The sequence below is a fragment of the Lissotriton vulgaris genome, chromosome 3_1, assembly GCF_964263255.1.
Source record: "Lissotriton vulgaris chromosome 3_1, aLisVul1.2, whole genome shotgun sequence".
Classification (NCBI taxonomy): domain Eukaryota; kingdom Metazoa; phylum Chordata; class Amphibia; order Caudata; family Salamandridae; genus Lissotriton; species Lissotriton vulgaris.
In genome coordinates this window covers 73,326,350-73,345,621 of record NC_141689.1, presented here as the reverse complement: position 1 = coordinate 73,345,621, position 19,272 = coordinate 73,326,350, and the positions used below count along the sequence as shown (strand labels likewise).

Here is a 19,272-nt window from a genome sequence, read left to right as displayed (position 1 = left end):
TAAAATGTCTTTTACCGGAACGTGTTTTTTCGGTTCAGGCGTGCGAGTCGGGACCTCTAGGTGTTTTTTTACTCAGCTCAGAGTGCGGTTTTGGCATTGCTGAGCCGGTGCCAGTCTTCGGCGTTGAATGCTTAGGTGTTGGAGCAGAGGTCGGCGTGGTTGAGGAAGATGGCTTCTTTTTCGATGTCAGTATGGGATCGGCACCGGGAATAGGCTGACTCGAGCCCGAGCCGCCTGAATGCTTAGTAGGATTCTTTGCCGGGCCCGAAGTTGGGGCGTGGGAAGCAGTCTCTCGGTGTGCACCCAGGCCCGAAGGTGAGGGTGTGACCGAAGCCTTTTTTGAGGGTGTCGAGGAAGGGTTGGGGTCGACGGTCTTTACGACCCCTTGAGCTGGAGTGATGTCCTCGACGTCTGAGTCTTCGGCATCAGAGGAGCTGGCACTTTCTTCGGCCTGCTGGTGTTCTGGCACGTTGACGCCCTCTTCGAAGATGTCGTCGGGAATGGACGCTGATGAGCGAGCCATTGTTCTTTGAGCTCGTCGGTCCCGAATAGTCTTCTTGGAGCGGAAAGAGGCAGAAGCGGAACAGTCTTTGGCCTCGTGCGCCGGTGACAGGCAAAGGTTGCACACCTCATGTCGATCGGTGTGGTGAAACTTCGATCTACATCGAGGACACCTCTTGAATGGCGTCCTTTCCATGAGCCAGAAAGTAAGGCCTTCGTCGACGACCGGAATCGAAGACTTTGAGGTTGTAAAGAGTTGCGTCGATGGGGATCGCGATCGGAACAATACTGTCGAACTGGGTAAGGATTGCGCGCCGCAGGAAAATCAGTTCCAAACTGGAACGCTGGAAACACATCCAAGCCAGATGGCGGAAAAAAACAATCTGAGGATGGAGCCGATGTCCATGCGCAGTATGGTCCAGAGGAGGAGTCACCCATCTCGTGACTTCCAAAGAACTTTTCAGGACAAAAACAAACTGCAAACATACGGGCCCAACACTAGGTGGCGATCTATGCACAGTGTGCAATCTGCAGCTCATGTGCCTCGAACAGATATTTACCAAATGTAACTTGTCCTTCTGATGGATACTTCTCACCACAGATAACTCACATTTAGAATGGATACCTAAGCAGTACCTCCCAAGGTAGAGCATCTGTGGGGTTGGCACAGATTAAAACGTACAAATGGACAAAACGTTTTTCCTGTCAGACCTGGCCGTCAAGGCAATAGTGCGCAAATGTGTGCACTGACTACCATGATGACCATGCTGTGGCTTGAAAGATGTCAAGAATCTGCACTCCTTGCTCCAGCACAGTAGTAGCAACCTTGACCCTGGTGGCATGAGCACTCAGGCCTTCTGGAGGCTTCCTTGTAGCCAGTGGGTAGCATGTCCTAATGTAGAGTATTTTCCACCTTGACAACATCCTTTTCTGCACAGCCTTAACTTGCTTTGCCCCAGAGACCTCAACAATGTCAAAGCTTTAGTATCTTTTGGGGTACAACCAATGAAGACTCTCCTCCTTTTTTATGGTATAAGGTGGAGCAAAGAACATTGGGAGGGTGATAAATTGCCAAATGTGAAAAGGAGCCACAACTTTTGGTAAAAAAGTTGCCTTGGTCCTCCACACCGGCTTGTCAGGAAAAAGGGGGTGCAGAAAGCTGCACCAAGAAAGCCTGAAAGTCAGTCACGTGATGAGCTGAAGAGATCGCAATGAGAAAGGTCGGTTTTGAGAATCAGAGGGCGCAATGAGCAGCTGTGCATGGGCTTAAAGAGACTGCAAAATAATAATTATATCAGTAATGTTTGAAAATGTGATTGTATTTACCTTGATATCTTTAATAAAAAGATTTATAAAAGATAGAAAAAAGACTGCAAATGAAGAATGTAAGGATCTAATTAAAATACTACTGTGGCATCACAAATGGTCTGAAACTAAATTGTCGGTCCAATCTTCAATAAAATGTATCATAACAAGTGATCTAAACAAGGGCGGCTGGTCTGGCAAATATAAAAAGGCTGAGAGGGCCAACAAATATGCATTGTGCTGACTGCAAGACCTTACTGGGCCAAAGGAAAAACAAACCGTAAGACATCCAACAGTTTGGCTTGTGAGGAGTCTGTGCTGCATACTCAACACCAGGTCAAATATGTGTCCCAGCACCAAGCATAAATGTACTTTGTAAAGGGACACCTGGCTGTGAGGATGACATCCACAACCTGAGGTGGTAGATCGAACATAGTCAACTGCCACCACTCAAACTCTACAGATAAAGGTGTAGATTGCATAGGTTTAAGTGCAGAAACCTACCCTAATGCGGTGACATAAGATCCGTCTAAAGCCGTAGCCTTATCGGATTGATGCTCATGCCCAGAAGTTGCGGGTAACACATAATCAAAGCACAATACAGAGGCACTAGTATGACTTGGGGCTGGTCATTTCTGATTTTCTTCAGAACTACGGGCTTGAGCGACAGAAACAGAAAGGCATACAGAAGTCCAGTGCTCCACTCTTACCTGAATGCATCTCCTACAGAGGGCATTTTTGGGACATCCCACATGCAGACATTCTGACACTGTGTCTTCTTGATGGTGGTGAAAAAAAATCTAGCCAGGGGTTTCCCTATTGGTAGATGATACCCAGCACCACCTCTTGATGCAACTGTTATTTGTGATCCGTCAGACTCGCCGGCTGAACTCCTCCACCCTGGCATTTAAATATACTTTCAGGTGGTTCATGACCAGAGAGATGCCTTGATGCTCCAGTCAACTTCAGGGGAGCAGTGCCTCTTAGCACAGAATTTAGGACCCCACTCAGCTTGTTGCAGTACCACTGACAGTGGAGTTGTCCATGAGAATCTGCACTAGCATTCCTTCATTGACGGCAGGAACGTCTTCAATGCCAGGCAGATGGTCAGCAGCTCCAACAGATTTATGTGCAGCCAGGTGTAATCCAGAGACCAAAATTCCCTGATCTCTACCTCACCCAGATTACCTCAATAGCTCAGCCGGCACACACCAATCACCACAGTCAGCTTTGGGTGTGAAAGGGAGACGGGTCTGCCATTGGTGAGGCTACGGTCAAGCAGCCACCTGTACCGACCTTGTGCAGTCTCCTCCGAAACCTGGTTGACACCAGACAAGTTTCCTTGGTGCTGGGCACAGAGACTTCAGATCCCACTGCAGAGCTCGCATATGCCACCTGGAAAAGTGGACAAGCAGGCCAAGAAGCTTTAGAGCCCCTCTCACTGAGACCCAGGACTGAGCTGAAACATCTGGATCATAATAGCCTGAATATCATGAACTTGTGATGGAGGCAAGGACCTAAACTGCATTGTGTCCAGAACAGCTCCTATAAAAGGAAGCTTCTGCAAAGGAGTCAGGTGTGACTCCAGCTGACTGAGAACCCCAACAATGTCAAGAGGTTTGCCGTCACCTTGTAGTAGTTTACAAGTGACTGTGGCAAGCCTACTTTCCACAGTCAGTAGTATGGTAAAGCGGATAGCCCTAACTTTCGAATAAGGATAGCGACCACCATCATCACATTCTAGAACCCTGGTAAAGTCAAAGGGGAGAATGGCAAACTGAAAACGCTTCTGGACAAACTTGAACCGCAAGAAATGTCAGGGGGGCTTGGCGGGCACATGAAAATGCACGTTCTGCAGGTTTAAGGCAACCATCCAGTTGCCTGCATCCAGGGTGGACAGAGCTTGGGCGACTGAGCATTTTATATTTTTTCTTCTGTGTGAAGCATTCAGAGGGTAATTGTCTGCAATAAATTATAGGTCTCCACCCTTCTTTGGAACATGCAAATAATAGGAGTAGCAACACAAGAGGCTTCATAGCTCTTTGCAGCAAGATGACTAGGTGCAACTGTGAAAGACTCTTATAAGGGAAAAAGCTACTAACGGTCAGAAAGGAACAGGAGAGCACAACACTGCTGGACGATCTAGAGGGCCCATCTGTCAGACGTGATGGGCCACCATACTGGAAGAAAATATCTGATAGGGCCTCTCACAGGGTGGTTATGTGCTGTTGTGGGTAAACTAAAGTGGCTTGGAGGATGATGCAGCAGGGCTGCATCCTCCTCCGTGGTCGCTGGCGACCTGCATGTTGTCTGCTTGATTCACATCCTTGGCAATAAAAGGACTGAGGTGACTGTGGCAGTAGTGGTAGGGCCTGGCATGGTCAATAAGCTAACCCTCTGGAGAAGACTCAGACAGGCTGAAACTAATGGGGAAACTGTTGAGCAGGGGTGGAAAGGCCCAAGGAACATGCTGCGGCGCTGCTTTCTTTAAATATTTTGTTGGAAATTTCCTTTTTGCAGTGTTATCCCCAAACTTTTTGCTTCTTCCTTCTGTTTTTTCCTGACCTGCTGTAGTTGGCTGTTGGACATTACCACTGCTAATCAGTGCTAAAGTGCATGTGCTCTGTGTAAATTGTTATTATGATTGGTTATCCATGATTGGCATATTTGATTTACTGGTAAGCCCCTAGTAAAGTGCACTGAGTGTGCCAGGGCCTGTAAATCAACTGGTGGGCCTACAGCACTATTTGTGCCACCCACATGAGTAGCCCTGAAAAGATGTCTCAGGCATGCCACTGCATTGCCTGTGCGCAGTTTGTTCACTGCCATGTCGACCTGGCAAGTGCACCCACTTGCCAGTCCTCTCCTTTCCTTTTATTACATGTTAGTCACCCCTAAGGTAGGCCCAGGGTAACCCTACAGGCAGGATACAGTGTATGTGAAAGGTAGGAAATGCCCTGATGTATGTGGCATGTCCTGATAGTGAAATACTGCCAATTTCGTTTTTCACTATTGTAAGGCTATCTGTTCCCATAGGATAGAATGGGGATTTTGCTTACAACATCTTATAAGCTCAACTGCCCCTGGGAAGCAGATAGGAAAATAAAGTTTAGTATGTCTGAACTCAGAATGCTAAAATGTATCTTTTAGTATGGGTGATTTTTACATTCTGTGTTTGAAAATACCACTTTTCGAAAGTAGGTAATTTCTTGCTTAGCTATCCAGTGTGCCTCTGCTAGGATATGTATTGACTGTCTGGCTTTGGAGTGACAGGGGCTGGGGCTGTGCAGTGGTTCCAGAGAGTCTGGGTGAGTCAGTGCTAGGCTGACTAGGCCTGGTCTGCATTTGGAGTGGTGGAAGGAGTAGCACCTGAATAGGGCTCTGCCTACCTTCCAGAATGATGGCTCCACCCCCTGTGGTGTGTCTGGAGCCAGGGCTCACCCTGATAATGGAGGTTGTTGTGCACTTGCAAAGTGCTTCCCAGAACTGGCTTGGACTGGACTCAGAGCCCTGGGCCAGGAGAGAACATTTATTGTATAAAAAGAGGGGCCCAGACCCCAGACTTTTAGATCAGCCCTAGATTTCGAGAGGACCCTTTGCCAAGGAGAAGAGTTGTAGAGACTGAGTCGAAGTACTGCCCCTTTGCTGTGTGGGGTTGGCCTGCAGTTGCTGTTTCCGCCAGGGAAAAGAGAAGGACTTTACTGTGTGCTGAGTCCCCTGCTTGAAGGAGATCTTTAATGGCCTGTGTGTGCTGCCTCCTGTTCTGAAGTCTCAGGGACACAAAAACATCACCCCAAGATCCCCTGAACTCTGCCGCTGTGAGTTCTGACCTGCCACGAGGTGCATGTGCCAGTATTGGACCTCTGGATGTTTTTGTTGCCGTTTGGGAGATGGAAGAGAGAAAGAACTTGAACTACAAAAACGACGCATAGCTCTTTTTCCGGCTGTTTTTCTGATGCATTTCCATACTGCACGAAAAATTGCCACGGATTGCAATGCCTTTACGAAAACCGACCCAGCGCCAGTCGCCGCAGCAAAATCAACGCATCGAGCAGTCATGGCTGAAGGAAACGGACAACGCCGCTCGCCGCCGCCGCATTGATTAACGACGCATCCCGGATTTCCACGAATCGCACCTGTGCGGCAAGTTTTCCTTATGTATCACCTGCGGACCGGAACCATCATGAAGAATCCAAGCATCACTTCCACTTACAGACAGGATTCAACGTACCACTTCGCCTCCTAAGGTCTGAGGAACTGACGCATCTCTTTATTTTCGACGCTTCTTCACTCTGCGATTGTTTGGCTTTGTGAATTTTGACGCAACTACAGGTACTTTGTGTAAAAGTCACACATCCGTAGTTTTTTATGGTACAAATTCTTGAAACCTTTTGAAAGTTATATTTTGAACTGTGTATGTTGGATATTTGTAGTTTTGGTACTTAAGTTTAGATAAAGATATTTTATTTTTCTAAACTGGTGTGGTGTCCATTTGTGGTGTTTTCACTATGTTACTGTGAGTGTTGGTACAAATACTTTATACATTGCCTTTGGGATAAGCCTGTCTGCTCGTGCCATGCTACCAAGTCGGTGAGCAGGGGTTATCTAAAGTGTGTCTCCCCCTTACCCCGACTAGAAGCAGGATTCCTATTTGGACAAAGGTACCCACCTCTGTCAACTAGAGAACCCCATTTCTAACTGTGTTCAAGGGAAGAATGAGCCTCTTCACCAAACAGGCGGAACCCTTCAAAAGGCATATCCATAAGAGATGTCTGAACAGCTCCAGAAAATCCAGTGGACAACATTCACACACCGAGACAAAGCACATTATATGTGTTCATCACTCGTCCCAAGCAATCAGAAATGTTTAAGCCACCACTATTAACATACTGTAGTCTATAAAAAATTAATAGATCCAACGCTTGATTTAATCTCAGCCACTCCTAATTACTTGGAGAAGTTTCCCCCATCAATCATTATTTTGCACACTATGCCACATCAATTTGGACTCAACCATCTGCAAATCAGTCTTGGCCCATCTCCAATAGGAACAGTCGAGCCTAAACTGTAATAACACCCTGCTGAAGTGGCCCCCAACAGAGGTAGCAAGAAGAGTGACAACAATATGAAGCATGGACCACTTGTGGAATCAGCTTCATGATCAGAGATTGGGAGCGAAATTGATTGTCACCTTGACATCCCCCCCAACTAGTCTGTGGACAGAAAGTTGTGGGATGGGTCGAGTCCCTCTTCGACTTCTTGTGCTTCTATTTCGACTTGGACTTTGTCTTCACATACGACTTCGATTGCGAATAAGACCTCTTGCGAAAACAGCCTTGAGAGATGTAACAGGTCTGCGCACTCGTCTTGGAGCGAGAGTAGGACTTATGCAAGGTACTGGACTTCTTTTGGTATTCAGGGACATACAGCTTCACTTCACTTTCTTGGAGCATCTTCAGGTGCACGAGGGCCCATTCTTTGAACAACTTAGAGCTATGCCCAAACATCAGAGGCACACCATCTAGAGGTACACTAAAGGCATCTGTTTCCAGCAGTTGCAGCATGGTTTGAACCCTACAGTCTTGGGTGGGGACATCATTCGGAAAAGAAATCAAAAGAATTCATCAACCGACAAAAAGGGTTTGAAAGCTTGGAAAGAATGGAACTGACAGCAAGGTGCTGTCGCTACCAGGACCGAACAAGGCCGAAGTGGAGCTGCCCAGCACCATCTAGTGGCATGAAGGAGCACAGCTGTGAACATTTCTACACCCAGTGCGACGCCTGGGTAATATTCTAAAGGTGAGGCATGAGTAGTTAGAAATATCCATCACAAACCAGTGTAACAGCCATGTAGCCCAACCTTTTAGCTACAAAAACATGCACGGTTCAACCACAAAATCTGATTGTGTGCATATTAAGACAACATCCCATCCCATGCTCCAATCTGGTGCCCTAATCAAAGATTTCCTTCTGACCTAGCAAACCAACGCCTCTATTACTAAGGCACAGAGGGGCCGAGGATAACCCTATTGTGTTCTCCTCCCAAAGGAAAGACAAAGCAAGACTAAACTTCGTTAGTCCTAGCTCATTTCGCCTTATATAGCAATGATATTTAGAAAATAAAGTGTGGTCCTATACTTATGCTTCTAAGAAACGCACACATAAATGGCAACTCCACAGACCTGAATACCTTCTTAGCATCTAGTGAAAGAATCATGGTGGACTCCAACCTATGGGGATATTCCAAACAACAATGTAAGCAACATAGGATAATCCTTGTGAATCTATGCAACATGAATACTGAATAAATGACCAAATTAACTAAGTACATTTTATTGTTATATAATGATTTTCAAGCAACTTAGCTAGCATTATTAAGTAGGGAATCAATCCCACTCACTCATCAGGTATACATACATATTTATCAGCACTATCAAAGACATATGTTGTTTGTCCTGCAAACTACTTTGCCTTTCTGCTGTGGTTGGATTACTCCTCCTGTGTCAGCTCCCTATCGACAGTAAACCCGTCATGTGGACACAGCGTGGGGACCAGGAGGTCATTAATGTAAAATGATCACTCTTATCTATCTTCAGTCACCGTACAGCTACATAGAAACTGGTAGTAAGACGCAATGAGCCTGATAATCACCATATCACCCTCTGCCTGGACCACACCATTCCATGAATCTATGGCAGACCACCATCATATTGAGTAAGCCAGACTAGCAATTTACTAGGCTCATTATTGGTCTCATAAAACCTCTCATTGTGCCTAAATAAAACATGCTGTGGCTTCCTTCGCTATCAAAGCCCCATATTTCTCCCTATGAGGCATTAGCACACAACGAGGCACAGGGTCAGACTGATTTGCATATGGTTGGGAAGGCATGGCTTGGCAGTTCGGGCTGGACTGTTCCCATGAGGCACAGGGTCAGGGTGATTTACATATGGCCATGTCTGAACTGGGGTGGTATGGAGTGCAAAAAAACGATGGATTTAGGCCCAGATCTCTGTACTGGGATGAATGTATGACATGGTTCTGCATTCTGTCCATCATCTGTGGTTTTTGCAGAGTTCCAAAAGAGCCAATACCATTTTCCAGTGCAGTGAGCTCTCTTCTATTTGTTTTGTTAAATCTTTCAAATTCCCTGAAATCTAAAGAGACGGCTTGACCCCAGAAGAACAGTTGTTTAGGCTTCCCTTAGCATTGAGTTAGAGCCTACGAAACCCATTTTGATTTAAAAGTAATCATTTGTTGTTACTGCCAGGCTAGTCGTCATATTCCTATCCCTAATGTCCTGAGCATTCAATCTCTAGGAGCCAGTAAACTAAGTACTAAAACACTCTCAATGTAGGAAATAGGTGGATATGTCCCTGGACAAAAGAATCGTACCCCCAAATCTGGGGGACATCTTCACTAGGGAAAACATATAATCCATGGTGGAAAACAACCAATAGATTCTGGAGTTAAAGGAGTACTGGCCCGCCTCCATGTAAGTGTCAAATGTCCACTGGACATGACGCAGAGGCGAAACTCCTCAGTTGTCAATCTCCATCATCCTCTATCTATGGAGCTTGATTGATCAAAGTCATCCTTCACATTCTCCAGCAGCTGTAAAAGAAGAGTTCCCATCCTCAAAACTAGGGCCGCCACTTAAGTGGCTGGGCAAATCGCCTGCGAGACCAACAGATGAAAATTGATCATATGAAGTCAATGTCATCCATCTCCCCCTTGTAAGGTCAAAGCTTACCAAGCAGCACAGCTGTCTGGTTTGCAAAGACGTCTTAGGGACATTAGACGTTATAGCGTCCCTAGGAATGTATTTTGCCCATTGCTTAGCATTGGCTTTGAATTGTGTAACTCCCAGTTGTTTCCTTTATATTAGCTGGCTTTTTTTAGGTCGAGACTAGCGGCAGCTCGCATGCGCTGCTCGCTTTGCGAGGCATGCTGTATTAGGTTAGGCACTAGAAGACCCGGTCACTCTCCGCCCATATTTGTCGTTGGCTTTGCGTCATAGTCCTTCTTAAAAGCGGGCTTCTGATTCGTAAATAGGCTTGTTAGTCCCTCCTTTGTGCCACCTTGTATCCATTTGTTACCGCCCATAAGGACTGGAACTTTTACTGGTGGTGTAACACGGTCTGCTTTATCTTGGCTCTCAGCATTTCAGCATTATTTTGTTTTATATTTTTTTTATTTGCAGTGAGGTCCGCTTTCACTTTAGCCGCTGATCTTCTTTACTTAGCTAATTTGCATGCAGCACGGCATGTTTCACTTTAGTGGCCATGCTTGTTTATTTAATTAAGTTGCAGCGTGGTCTGCTTTCACTTTAGCGGCCGCACTAATTCTTCTGCAGTCCCCCACATGTGCTCTTGTGCCTCCCTCTGCCCCATAATTGTTGCCTAGTATATGGTTAAACTCTGCGTTCTCGTCTCAAATAACATGGTGACATACAGGTTTCTTTTTGAAGAATTGTTTCAAATGGATGTATTAGTAACAATAAATGGAAATTCAGTGTTGGCAAGAGGCTGGCACAATCTCATGAACAAAACTCAACACGGCCATTTCGCTTACTCAACTCTATAACAGTAAAATCCTATATATGCTGACCCCGGTACTACTGCGGAATTCTCATATAAAGCATTGTTACCGACTGATGAGATTTTAAGTCATGTGCAGTCGCTGACAGTGGTGCAACCTGGTACGAACGAATAGTGGCAAAGACATGAAAGAAAAACTTCAGTGCCAACGCATCTGTAGAACCCGGGCGCCAGAGTAAACAAGCATTTGCAAAGCAATAGGTCTCGCATTTACGCGAGTTTAAGCTATTGGCATAGTAAATGACAATGCTTTTTATTTAAGTTTTAAAAACAAAAACAAAAATAAAAGGCATTGTCATTTACAATGTCAATAGATCAAACTCGTGTAAATGCGAGACCTATTGCATTGCAAACGCTTTTTTGTTTTAGGCTGTCCGGTATGTCTTGGTCCCTCCCATGTTTACTGTATTCTTTCACGATTGCTCGCTTTACGAAAACAGGCCTTTAAGTGTTGCTCTTATCCTGGCATATTTGCTTTTCATTCAAAGACAATAGTCAATTTCTGTTGTCTGAAGGAGCTTGGTGTTTATTTTTCTTTCTCTGACTTCAAAATGAAGAATTTATGTGACCGTCATGCTGGGGAATAAAAGTGTGCTGGAGGAAGGCTGTGTGATGTTATTTTTTTCTAACACACAACAAAATGTATATGTCTGTAAATTAACTGTACAAATATTTCAGAATATATCATAATTAGGAGAGCAAAAATGAAGCACTTTTTTGGGTAATTCTGAAGTCTGGTGGAAACAAATATGCTAATTCGATCAAAACAAATCAATACACTAGGCGTTGCCATTGTCATACAATATGGTTTTGTGCCCGCTATAGTTTTATCAGTAAAACTGTATGCCTGTGTAAATGTAACGGTCATTTTAATTGGAAATGTATTATCTGTAATGACAGTGCACTACCACACACACTACTCCACAACACTCTACTCTGCTTTACGTACACCACTCCACTCCACACCAATCCACTACACTCTACGACACACTATGCTACTCTACGATACTCTAGTCCACTCTTCAACAGTGTATTGTGCGACACTCTACGCCACGCCACAGCATAAAACTCTACTGAACTCTATGCCACGCCACTCTATGTCACGCCACTCTATGCCACGCCACTCTATGCCACGCCACTCTATGCCACGCCACTCTATGCCACGCCACTCTATGCCACGCCACTCTATGCCACTCTCCTCATTGCCACTAACTTTTAGCCATGCTGGCATGCAACATGGCTAATACGAATTTGCAAAAATTTGCCATAGGCAAGACCTATTGGCTTTTTTACCATAACTGGCATGCAGTGGTCTTTCTGGTTCCTGCCCACTGATAAGCATGAAACCAGTCAGTGATAATGGTGCCTACTGGTTTCACTTTCAATTAATGTAACCTACTTGCACTATGTGTCACACTGATCAACAAAAAAAATTACAATCATGGGGTGAGAGGGAAGCTCCTCATTCGTGTCCATATGTCATTTTTTTTAAAAGGAAATCCTTCTGGTACTAGCACCAGAAGAGAATTTTCCCACGATGTGGAGTGCAAACCGTACACGTTTACTACATTGTGGAGGTAGTGTGATGGACGTAAATGTTTTGTCTAATGTCCTTAAAGCAGTTTTTGTTATCAGTAAATATCTCAAAGCACTGCTGGTTTTAGCATATATTAAATGCTCCCATAAGGGCCTCTAGATCCTTGGGGTAAAATCAATTATTAGTACATTACACTGTCAGCATGCATCATCTGACTTTCTGCTGGCATCTCAACTTCCGATCGTTTACACCTGAAGGAGCTCGTACATAACTGAAAATCACCTACAAATAGCTATGTAACACAGTGAAATGTTCAGATAAGAGTTATTTCTTTTTTACATAATATATGTACTGCAAAGAGCTTACACAGATAAGTCATATTGAAAGGAATGGATACATAATCACAAGGGAAATGGTAGACAAATAATAAAAGACAAGGCAGGCTTCGAAAAAGCCTTTTAGCTTTTTTTCCAGGCATTATACGAGGAAGAGTTGGTACCCTCATCTATAAAAATAGACACATATTTAAATAATTCACGTGTCATGAAGTTAGACGTAGACTCTTGTAAAACTCTAAACACAGATATTATCTTAAAGGAGGTCCGGGATGTATTTAATAATCTTAAAACAAGTAAAGCAGCAGGGCCGGATGCCATACCCAGTGAGCTCTATGTAGTTTTGAAAGAATGACTCGCACCAAGATTAACTGGTTTCTTTAACGCCATCTTTTTGGAAGGACTTCCAATTCCTAAATCTTGGAATGATATGACCATTAGCATGATATTAAAACCTGGCAAAGACCCTTCTTACTGCAAGTCGTACTGGCCAATCTTGCTTCTTAACGCAGATTATAAAAAAAATTCCCAGGTCTTAGCAAAAAGACTAGGCTTTTTATCCGACAAGCTTATTCACAAGGATCAGAACGGATTTATTAAAGGGAGACAGTTGCATGATCTCACTCACCAACTGATCGGAGCCATTGATATTGCAACACAAGAGAAGGTACCCCTAGCAATATTTACATTTGACGCGGTCAAGGCATTTACCCGTGTCAATTGGTCATACTTACAAAAAGTTAACTTACATAATAACTTAGGCCAAAATTTTTCATGGGTAATAGCGAACATCTACTCAGCTCCAATAGGGAAAATACTCATTAATGGAAGTACCTCAAATTGTTTCTAAATCAAAAGAGGTACTAGACAAGGGTGCCCTCTTCCCTCTCATCTTTTTTTTAATCTATGTATAGAGCCGTGAAGTAGTGTGGCTCACTGGTTAGAGGCGGCAGACCCGAGAGCAGAGGACGGCCTGGGACCAGGGTTCGATTCCCGGCGCGGCAGGTTTCTGGACCTGGGTCAGCGGACTCGATAATTCTCTCGCCTCGGTGCCCACTCTGATCAGCGATCACACTCGGCAACTCTGGGCATTAGCTTGCCTCATCTTCACTAACGGCCCCACCAGACCGCCGGGGATGCCTGGTCTCACCCTGGAGATACCCATTAAGGGACCATCTCTCAGGGAAGCCAGGAAGGGTTTCGCAGCGGTCGAAGCGCCTTGGGACCCTACGGGTAAGTAGTGCGCTATATAAATGCCTATACATTTGCTAGCTAACGTGATTAGGACATCTGAAGAGATTATTCCCTTTAGCTTTAATAATTGGGAGTTAAAGGTGGCATTATATGCTGACGACTTGATGATCTATTCGAGTAAATCTAAATGAGTCATTGAGTAGCATAACCAGCATACTAATAGGTTTTGGGGAAAATTCTGGATATCAAATAAACCACCATAAAACGGAGGTAATGCATTGGAACACACTTACTCCACGAATTGATTCCAAAAAGAAAATCAAATATCTTGGGATCCAAGTCTTAAAGAGTATTGATGATATAGCCCAGGCAAACTTAGAAATAAAAGCTAAAGAGATGAGGAAATTATTGAAGTCTTGGAGCTGTTTATCTCTTACCTTCATGGGAAGAGCCAATGTAATAAAAATAGCTATCCTTCCGAAATTCACGTTTGTTTTTAATGAGATCCCTTTGGAGTTTGATTCAGAATGTTAAAAAAAAAAATACAGGGCGAAATAAATTCTTTCATCTGGGGATCTAAAAGTGTTAGGATAGCATGGAAGAAATGGAGAACGAAGAAGAACCAAGGCGGGATAGCAAGCCCGGATTTCTTATCCTAATATAAAGCCTTCCATTTTAAGAACATAAGGCATCTCTTCAGAGACTATGAGTCTTACCCTCCCTACTGGAAAGCAGGGACAAAACATGGCCACATGGCAAATATCCAATTGGAAATTAGTATTTTAAAACTGTTGTTTTAAATTGTTTGCTGACATTTTAACCCACCTTTAAGTTGTGCAAGTTGCTTTCCGCCTCCTCTTGCCGCCTCCCGTGCAGTCTTCCCGGCCATCAGGGTCCGGTGTGGGGAGTGCGAGCCGCCATCTTGGGGGGGTGTCTCCCGGGAGCCTAGACGCAGTCAGCGGTCTAGTGCTTCCCGAGGGAGACTTTAAAAAGCAATGTGTTTCCGGGAGCGCAGCGGACGGGCGCAGCGGGCGCGACGATGGTGCGCCTAAGGTAAGCCCGTCTGTGCCCGTCCGTGACCGCACGGGACCAGGGGCCTGCCCCCCTGGCCATTCGATCAAATACTCCGCCCTTGATTTATTAAAGTTGAAATCCCCTCCTAACCCCTTACCGCCCCTTCCAATGACCACGCTCAAACGTATTCTGTCACTGGGCGTCTCCACCCCTCTCACACAGGCGGCCCTGTTGTAGCATGATACTTCCTTGTCTCCTGAACACTACACATGACCTGCGTTGCATTTACTTAAACACTAGGTCATTGATTAAAAATCAAATTGATACTTTCCTCCTCCTGACTCAGGAGAAGCCGGACATTCTTCTGCTAACTGAAACCTGGATCACCCCTAATTCTCTACCCGACATCCTGGTTTCTCTCCCTCAAGAGTACTACATCTTGTCAGCAGACCGCTCCCCGGGGAAGACAGGGGGCGGAGTCGCGGCCATTATCCTTAAGACCTTTAAGTTTCGCTCCTTGTCGCCTTTAGTTCTCCCAGGAACCGAGAACCTAGTCATCAAATTGGACTCTGAAAGCAGGGCTTTAATATTAGTACTAATATATCGCCCACACCAATATATGGCCAACTTTCCGGCACTCTTAACTGAACAGCTGGCCTCACATGTAGTCAACTATTCCAAAATCATATTAATTGGGGACTTAAACTTTTGGTTCGACTGCGTGGAACAAGATCCCCACGCTGCCGAGCTCAAAGTTCTACTGGAAGATTTGAACCTGACCCAGCATATTCACCTCCCCACTCATCAGAAAGGTCACAGTTTAGACCAAATTTGGTCACATAACCTGCCGGTTCACTCACTCTCCATTTCTCCCTGTATATGGTCAGACCATCATTTTATCTACTTCTCACTTAGCATAGGAGGTATGACTAAAGCAAGACCTCCAACAGCCAAGGAGTTTCGCAAATGGAAATCCATGGATCTTCCGGGATTCTTAGAAACACTTACTACTACCCTCCCCTTAATGGCCGAGGATGTAGAACCTAACGAAACTTTGCTATCTAAGTGGCTACTTCAAGCCGCTGACCTCCATGCCCCTACAGTGAAGTTCCCTAATATACGAGGGAAAGACGCACACAAATGGTTCACTGCAGAACTAAAACTATTAAAACTAGGGATCAGACAGAAGGAAAGAAAGTGGAGGGCAAACTATTTGCCTCAAGACAGAGAAATATACTGTTCTGCGAGGAAGCTTTACCAAAAAACTCTGCTCCTACACAAGACCAATTACTTCTCTGCTAAGATCTTGAACTCTACGAATCAGTCCAAAGACATATTCAATATCGTAAATGAGCTCTGTGACGACAACTGGACTGCCCCTTCTATAGCACCCACACAGGAACTATGTGACTCTATGAATGACTTCTTCCTTGAGAAAATAGCGACCATAAAACGGAGCATCACTATCCCTCCTAATGCACCATCCATGGAAGATACATTCTATAATAAGTCTACCCTTGACGCTTTTCCTCCTATCGACACCAAAACACTGTCCGAATTGATGGTCAGGGTCAAATCAGGGTCGCCAGACGACATTTGTCCACCCTATATCATGAAGGCGGTAGCACAGGCTATTCCTCATAGCATCCTTCCGCTTTTAAATAAATCTCTGGAACAAGGGGCGGTGCCAAGCAACTTCAAGAAAGCGCTCCTAATCCCCTTGATCAAGAAACCCGGACTGGACCTCTTTGACCCCTCCAGCTACAGACCTATTTCTTTGCTGCCTTTTTTGTCAAAAATACTGGAGGCATATGTCTCGAGCTTCTTATCAAAGTTCATTGAGGGTACAGACTATCTAGAACCCAATCAGGCAGGGTTTCGTCCTTGCCACTCCACAGAGACGGTGATTCTAGCAGTCCAGAACACCTTGTACTCCAACGCAGACAGGGACATTCACCAGGCACTCGTACTGCTGGACTTGTCGGCCGCGTTCGACACGGTGGACCATGTTATCTTGGTCAACCGTGTCGAGCAGGCCGGCCTCAGGGGACCCGCCCTTGGCTGGTTGAGGTCCTTCATCTCAAACCGTACCCAAGCAGTAAGACTGGGAACTTACACAGCCCCCAAGAGAATCTCTTTGTGTGGTGTGCCTCAGGGCTCGTCCCTATCCCCGCTTCTTTTTAATTTGTATTTGCGCCCCCTCCTTTACTCTTTAAGAGATTACAAGGTCAAAATTTTTAACTACGCCGATGACCTGCAATTGGTGTTTCCTCTGAACTCCCCTGAGGCAGTATCAGAATTCCAACAGATCATGTGCCATATCCAGAGATGGATGAACCTAAATCACCTGAAGCTTAACCCAGGCAAGACAGAGTTGGTCCTGCCTGGGAAAAGCGAAATCAGCTGGGGCCCACACTTCTGGCCTTCTGACCTGGGAGTCCCCCCGACCAAATCCAATACTGTTAAGAGCCTCGGGGTCACCCTCTGCAGCGATTTATCCCTCAAAGCTCAGATTGGAACGGTCGTATCTTCCAGCTTCTTCCAGCTACGGAAGATTAAGAAAATCTCCCATGTGCTGACTCATTCTGCCCTTATTCTAGCAGTGACTGCTCTAGTCTTATCTCGCCTTGACTATTCCAACAGTCTTTATCTGGGTCTTCCTGTGGGCCAATTGAAGAGGCTTCAATACGTTCAAAACCAGGCTGCTAGACTCATCCTTAATTTACCTAAATGGCACTCTATCAGATCTGGAATGGCCGAACTCCATTGGCTATCTATAGATCAAAGGGCCATTTTTAAAACGGGCTGCATTGTATTTAAGGCTTTACAAGGGAAAGGCCCGAAATTCATCACCAACATGCTGTGTAAACACAATCCGTCACGTAACCTCAGATCTGCACACAAAAATCTGCTGGCTATCCCCTCAGTCAAGAGGAAACGCCAAGGGGGAAGCTCTTTCCAGTACTTGGCTGCATCCTTATGGAACTCCTTGCCTTCTTCTCTGAGACACAGTGACAATCTGCTTACATTCAGACATGCCTTTAAGACCCTGCTATTTAGACAGGCATACCCGTAGACTGGCTTTCTCTCTCTGGCATTCTGTGTTGTGTTATGGTTTCCAAAAGTTCTAGTAGCGCCAAGAAGCCCATGGGCATACGTGCGCTGTATAAATAAAAATTTAACATAATATAACATAACATATATAAGTTCGGCCATCAAAAGTTTAAAAAAAATTAGATTAAAGGTGCCAAGATCAGCATTTAAATTATGGCCAGACATAAGGAAACTATGGCTGTATCCATACTATAGTCACCAAGCACCGATATGGAATTCTCCAGGAACTCCTGAATGTCTGAATGACTCATTAGCACTTCCACTGAAAAGAGCTGGAATCCTCAAGTGGGGAGAGTTGCTGGAATATGGCGATCTAAAATCCTGGGACGAGTTAGTGGAGAAGACGAAGAACGAAAAATCTAGGTTCAAATTTTACCAGCTGGTTAGCTGGGCTAAAGACCAAGTGACTTGGCCAGACTATGTTGGGATCCTAAATGGCGAACTTCCTAAAAACCCAGGGAAGAAAGAAGTATCAAAGTGGTATTGGCACTTGGTGGAGAAGAAGGAAGCCGATAATGATACTCCAGATCTTAAATGGAAGAAGATTTTTACCGCTCAAGACTTGCAACAGGCATGGCAAGTATCCTGCACTTTTTTATGGCATATTATAATTTCTACACCTCTTAGGAAAAATCATGGCTACTTTGCACAGATCGTATTGGACCCCCGAAAAGTTATCAAAAATGAACACCCAGGTAATCCAGAAATGTCCAAAATGTGGCGAGAGGGAAGCAAATAATATCCACATGTTTCACTCATGTCAGCACCTAGATATATTTTGGAGTGAAATTGGTAAGAATATTGATGAAAGCTTAAACAGGACTATTAAGGTAAGAACCTTTAATGTTATTTTTGGCATATTGTATATCGATGATCTCAACACTGTTTTAATAAAGAACCAGAAATACCTTTTGTTTACACTTATGCTAATTGCTAGACGTAGATTTGTATACATTGGATTCTTCCCTCCTCCACTAAGGTAGATGATTGGTTTCGATCAGTAGATAAATTCAGGAATTTGGACAGAGTTAGAGGGGAAGGCAAGCGTAAAAAGCACTAGGACCTATGGGACACATGTAGACAGTAGGATTGGAAGGGATGTCCAATGATTTCAACCAACGAAATCATGAACCTTATGAGTTTTTTTACAGGGGCTGGAACAGCGATATATTAACTAATTTAAAATGGTAACTGTTGGTACGAAAGCATGGTTTCCACCTCAACTCCGAGGGCGTTTAGTGAGAGGTGACCCTGTTGCTTTCCCAACAAGATCGCATAAATGAGGACCAATAAAAAAAAGAAATAACTAGAAAATATCTATGTAAACAGTCTGAAACATTCAGATGGTACACTATACTCAAAGGAATTCTCAAACGTAATATTATTTCCCATATAGTTTCTTGGGGACCCATAAAAATCTGTCACATATGAAAGATTGGCAAAGGCAACATATAGATTGCCATGTTGCAGATTACAATATTTATGCCACAAATTACCCACTGTGTGTGAACATTGTCACAAATAGATTAGTTCTATGTGAATCCTGCCTGGATCTCAGGGATAATCTAATTCTTGTAAATTCTAATTTGCAATCTATGAAGGGATCATCGTGCACAAACCCAACCTTTGACATTTAATAAATACATTTCTCTAAACAACTCAGGCTGATTAC

General features: G+C 44.5%; 1 protein-coding gene across 1 annotated transcript in view; it reads right to left on the bottom strand.

Moving 5' to 3' along the window:
* The window catches only part of EXOC6B (exocyst complex component 6B), a 1,740,488-nt gene that overhangs the window by 1,062,860 nt on the left and 658,356 nt on the right, over positions 1 to 19,272 (bottom strand). The window lies entirely within an intron of this gene.